At 41.0% G+C, this 6,000-nt stretch overlaps 1 protein-coding gene across 4 annotated transcripts in view; it reads right to left on the bottom strand.

Annotated features, from left to right (window-relative positions):
• Window positions 1–1,684, bottom strand: part of ENTPD6 (ectonucleoside triphosphate diphosphohydrolase 6) — a 35,872-nt gene extending 34,188 nt beyond the window's left edge. For 3 of the 4 annotated variants that reach the window (XM_081330155.1, XM_081330157.1, XM_081330154.1), the window contains exon 1: window positions 1,524–1,684. The gene's annotated coding sequence lies outside the window, so the exon portion shown is untranslated. The remainder of the gene's footprint in view (window positions 1–1,523) is intronic. The other variant, XM_081330156.1, reaches the window with a different exon arrangement.
• Between the last annotated feature and the right edge of the window lie 4,316 nt (window positions 1,685–6,000).

Genomic DNA, 6,000 nt, shown 5'->3' on the forward strand with positions numbered 1-6,000 from the left:
GGAAAAAGTGACATGACCAGTTTTCACATTGCACCATCCCCATAGTCACATGCTCAAAATTAAAACTCTTGGAAACTGACTCACATTTATGATCATTGCAATGGCCTGGGGTCATGTTACCTTTTGCGACCTTCTGACAAGCAAAGTCAACGGAAAAGCCAGATTCACTTAACAACCATGTTACTAATTTAACAACTGCAGTGATTCACTTCACAACTGGGCAAGAAGGTTGTAAAATGGGGCAAAATTCACTTAACAAATGTCTCACCTTGCAAGAATTTTTTTTGGCTCAACTGTGGTCGTAAGTCGAGGACTAACTGTACACCTGTACTGGGTATTGCTCTGTGAACTCTATTGGTTCACTGCTGGAAAGGCAAACTGGTTCTTAGCATTTCAAAGTCACAAGGTGAAGAGAATCACTGGTTGAAGTGGAAACATTGACAATATGTAAAGGTCCTAGGTATCAAATTCTGATTAAAATACAAGACATAATGGGCAGTATGGTACTTTTTTTTTAGTATGAGCGTACTGTAGTGCTGGTTCTAAAACTGCTGTATAACAATCTTAAATCACAATCTTAAATAAAGGTTCATAACCATTCCTTTTGGAAACATATTTACACCAATCACACATCTTTTCAGAGAAGGACAGGAACAACACTTTTTACATTTGCTTATGGTCTTGCTTTAGCCTATGGTGCAATCACTTTAATCTGCTTTAAGCATTACGCAGTGGAAATATGGGATTCATATTTTAAAATAATGGAAGACAACAACCCTCTTCTGCTGCTACTTATGATCAGGGTGCGTATAGACACGAACAGATTCAATAAGGTTAAAGCCGTCAAATATTCGTTAAAGTCATCTTAGTTACTGGCTGTTGCTACAAGTTCCCCAGTGGGAAAGCCCTCTTTATCCAGGACCCAGAATTAAGCCACGCTCGCTCAAGTACCACTTCAGACTCGACAGTGGCGTTAAAAGGGACCAAAGCTTCCTCTGGAAATTATCCATTATAAGTGTGACCCCCACCATGTCATCATCATCTTATTAATAACGACTGGTTTTCAAGGCAGGTTTACTTTCAAAAAGCCTCACTAAATTCCTCCAGAGTTCAGACGAAACAAGAGCACAACCCGGAAACTGGCTGAGACTCCCCACGTCTTACTCTACCTTGGATTAGCCCAGGGGTAGGCAACCTCGGCTCTTTTATGACTCATGGACTTCAACTCCCAGAATTCCTGAGCCAGCTTGGCTGGCTCAGGAATTCTGGGAGTTGAAGTCCATGAGTCATAAAAGAGCCGAGGTGGCCTACCCCGGGATTAGCCCAAACTACTTACAGAAAGAAGCGCCGAGCCTAACAGCCGCGCGAGCCTCTTTTCCGTCTGTTAAAGCGCCGCCTGCAAATCCCTTCCCCGCCCCCCCGCCCCCCATTTCTCATTTGAGCCGCGGGGAATCCTATAGCCCCGCGGGGGACCAGGATGGCCGCTCCCGCCAGAAGAAGACGTGGAGCGGCTGTCCCCTCACCTCCGCTCGTAGCGCGTTAGGCAGCCGAGGAACCGCATGCTGGAATCGGGCGAACTCGTGATTGCCCAAGCCGCTTTCTTCTCAACTTCGCCGAATCCGAGCGCTTCTTTTTCTTCTCATTTTAGGAGAACAGTTATCAGCGGGGCTGCCCTGGCTGAGGAACCCGCGCGTGCGTAAGACGAACCCGCCGATTCCTACGGCAGGCCCTAGCGCCGCCGTTTCAAGTAACAAAGCAGTCTTCCACGTGAGACGAAGGTGGGAGGGTAGGGAAAAAGCCAACCTGGAGGGCAGCCCGATTTGCCCCGTTTTACAAACTTTCTTGTCACAGTTGTTAAGTGAATCACTGCAATTGTTAAATTAGTAACACATTTTTAAGTGAATTTGGACTCCCCATTGACTTTACTTTTCAGAAGAGCCAGAAAGTGATCACATGACCATGGGAGACTGCAGTGTCTCTTGCCACCCATCTGAATTTTGATCACGTGATGCTGCAATGGTGTAAAAAACGGTCATAAGCACTTTTTTTCAGTGCCGTTATAACTTTGAATGGTCACTAAATGAACTGTACTTATTATATGTTTTGTTGTTAGCCACCCTGAGTCCTTCGGGAGATAGGGCGGGATATAAATCCCATCAATAAATAAATAAATAAATAAATAAACTGTTGTAAATCAAGAACTGCCTGTACTCTATAATTAAGATTTTGTATTGGTATATGGCGTGGGACGTGGTGGCTCAGTGGGTTAGGACACTGAGCTTGTCGATCAGAAGGTCGGCAGTTTGGCGGGTTGAATCCCGAGTGCCATGTAACAGAGTGAGCGCCTGTTACTCGTCCCAGCTTCTGCCAACCTAGCAGTTCGAAAGCATGTAAAAATGACCATGGAGACGTCCTCGGACAAGCGCTAGTTCTTCAGCTTTGAAATGGAGATGAGCACCGGCCCCTAGAGCTGGAAACGACTAGCACGCATGGGAACCTTTACCTTTTATTGGTATATGCATTTTGATCTTTGTAAATAAAGAATAATCTATGCTTTTAACTATAAAATGAAAATAGTTTAATAGCCTATTAAAATCTAACAAATCTGTAATAACTTCATATTTTACAACCCATCTCAACAACTGCATGTAGTTATCTTGAGAATTGAATAAATAGTCATAGTTTGAGGAGGAAAAACTAATTGCAGCAATTAAATACATAACAAGCTAGCTAACACCAAATTAGCCCAACAGGTTATAAAAATGTAACCCTTATATTTATTTTGTTTACGGTTCAATCCAGAAAGATGGGTTAATTATAAGCCTGTTGGCAAAATCAATCACAGAAGACAATTTACCCTGTTTACAGATCTAATCACACACATACATCATTAATAGGATTGCAACTTGGGCTCTAGCTTATGCAAAGATAGCAACTGCTTATTTCAAGGCATTGTACAGGTAGTCTTGGGTTACAAGTACTTACCCACTCTTTTAGCAACTATTCAAAATTACAATGGCAAGAACTGGTTCCTGAAGTTTCAGCTATTGCAGTGTCACATGGTCACATGATCATGATTTTTGGCCCTTGGCAACTGGCTTGCAATTAAGAAGTATCCTGTGGTCACATGTTCACCATTTGTGACCTTTCCTGCCTGTCAGTGGGGAAGCTGGCAGGTTATAAGCCACTGCCATTCTCATGTTTTCCACCCATCTGATTCTTATATATCACTAACCTGCTTTTCAAGTCTTCCAACTGCTCTTGTGAAGTGAGTTTAATTTTTCCATATTTCAAATTTATGAATGAGCTTATATTTTGGTATCTGTACCTTTCTGGAATTTTAGTGATTATTTCAAAAGCTTTTGTAGTCAAAATCTGTTCTCTTCGATATCATGGTAGGAGTATGGCTCCACTTTTACTGAAAAAATCATTTGTTTTTTTTCTGCATTTAAGGTTGCAGGATGTATTTGGATATTGGTCAGATTTGTTCCTTCTTGTTGTTAGTTGCGAAGTCGTGTCCAACCCATCACAACCCCATGGACAACATTCCTTCAGGCCTTCCTGTCCTCTACCATCTTCTGGAGTCCATTTAAGCTCACGTCTACTGCTTCAGTGACTCCATCCAGCCACCTCATTCTCTGTCGTCTCCTTCTTCTCTTACCCTCAGTCTTTCCCAGCATTAGACTCTTCTCCAGTAAGTCCTTCCTTCTCATCAGGTGGCCAAAGTATTTGAGTTTCAACTTCAGGATCTGGCCTTCTAAAGAGCAGTCAGGGTTGATCTCCTCTAGGACTGACCGGTTTGATCGTCTTCCAGTCCAAGGGACTCGGAGTCTTCTCCAGCACCATAGTTCACTTTATGTCTGTAAAGTGATTTGAGGGGTGTGATTGCTTGGATTATGATAGAAGTGTTAAAGTTAAGTAGGCATCAGGTTTCTTGGTAAAAATGGATTTGGGAGGAAGGAAGGAAGGAAGGAAGGAAGGAACGAAGGAAGGAAGGAAGGAAATGATAATGAGAGGGAGGGAGGGAGGGAGGAAGGGACAAAGAGGGAGGAAAGGAAGGAAGGAAGGAAGGGACAATGAGAGGGAGGGGGAGAGAGAGAAAAAAATAGGGAGAGAAAGAGAGGGAGAGAGAAAGAGGGAGTGTCAAGTTTCCAACGGATGAGCTTTTCAAGTGACTCTGAGGCATTGTTTACCTTAAAAGTTGTTTATTAGCCCTATACATCTGCAAAAGCTTGCTAGAGGAATCTGGAATCTGAATCCCCTCCCCTTTGCACAATATATTAAACACAATTCTCCACCTTTCTATTTCTGTCATGAATCACGTTCTCCAATTAATTTGAAGAATTATTTTCTCTTCTGTTAGACAACCCGCCAAGTTCTTATCTTCTCTTATTTCAGACAGCCTTGAGGTACAATCTTCCTCCTCCCTCCTCCCAGCAATAATCCTAGCTTTTAAAGTAATACACAAGTTTAACGCATGAAATAGCTGCTTCTTCATCTCTTGTCAAGCAAGAACATTCGATCTTAGAAGGAGAGAGAAAGAAAGAGGGAGGGAGAGAGGGAGGGAGAAAGAGAGGGGAGAGAAAGAGAGGGAGAGAGAGAGATTAAATTAGTAACATGGTTGTTAAGTGAATCTGTTTTCCCCACTAAGAAGGTTGCAAAAGGCGATCACATGACCCTGGAACAATGTGACCATCATAAATATGAATCAGTTGCCAAGCATCCGAATGTAAATCACATGACCCTGGGGATGCTGCAACGGTCATAAGTGTGAAAAATGGTCATAAGTCACTTTTTCAGGGCCGTTGTAACTTTGAACAGTCACTAAACAAACTGTTGTAAGTCAAGGACTACCTGTACTTTATCACTTTTTCCCATTTTTTTTTGGTCATCAAGTTTTTAACACCTTGCTAGGTGACTGGTGGTACTCGAATGTTGCCATATTCTAAAAGTGGTACAATCAGTGAAAAGGTTGAAAAGTTGCTATAGATAACTTTATTTTTGAGCTCATAGTTGCAAACTTATTTTTTTATTCTTTTTTTGCTTTGTTGTTTTTTCTATTATGTTGCAATGTCTTTTTGATTTTTTTCTGTGTTGTATACTAAAAACAATTAAAAATAAAAAGATATTTAAGCAAAAATAGTTGTCTCCCACATTCTCCTGTAAATTACCAGATTATAGGTAATCCAACTGTTTTGTCATCTTTGACTGGGGTTTGTTTTTTCTTCTTAGAATATAAGTATGTGTCACTTAGAAATGATTTCCTTCAAATACTTTAAAATTTTTAGTTTGTGAATTGTGACTAGTTACTGTATATCAGTGTCATTATTAGCCCTTTTACATACACAGTTTCACTTATTTCATTTAGTTTTTTTTAAATCTGTATGCTGCCCTTTAAACCTCCCCCCCCCCAGCATAGGATACAATTCAATCAAATTCAAATACTTCTGAATGTTATTTAATTTAATAGGAAGCCATCAAAGCAAAAATCCATATACATGTTTTCTTTTTTCTTTCCTTTCCTTAATATATATAAAAATTGTAGGAAGTCAATATCCCACCAGAGAATGAAATATTTTGGCAAATATTAAAAGAGGCAGGATAGAATATTTCCCCTGAAGTAGAAATAGAGAAAAAACAAAATCTTAAGGGAGGCAGAAATCAGCTCGTCTCTCTGCCCCAAGCAAAACCCAGCAGATTTGGTAATCCATTCAGGGAGACTGGGGGCAGGAAGGCTGAATCTGAGGGATTAGAAAAACAAAGACTCCTAAAATTTACATTCCCCACCCAAATTCTAAGACAGGACATGACCTTTAGGACATAATAGTATTAACCCACCACCATTAGAATACCAAAAGGGCACACTCAAGCACACCTCAAATACAAAGCCCAAAGAAGGTATAAAAAACCCCACCCACTCTCAACTCCATTGGTCAGCTGTCCCAGAACTGCATGCTGTTGCTGGTTCTGCTCATCAATAAACAGGAACCTTCTTTCTTA

Source organism: Vipera berus, assembly GCF_964194415.1.
Source record: "Vipera berus genome assembly, chromosome: 1".
Lineage (NCBI taxonomy): Eukaryota > Metazoa > Chordata > Lepidosauria > Squamata > Viperidae > Vipera > Vipera berus.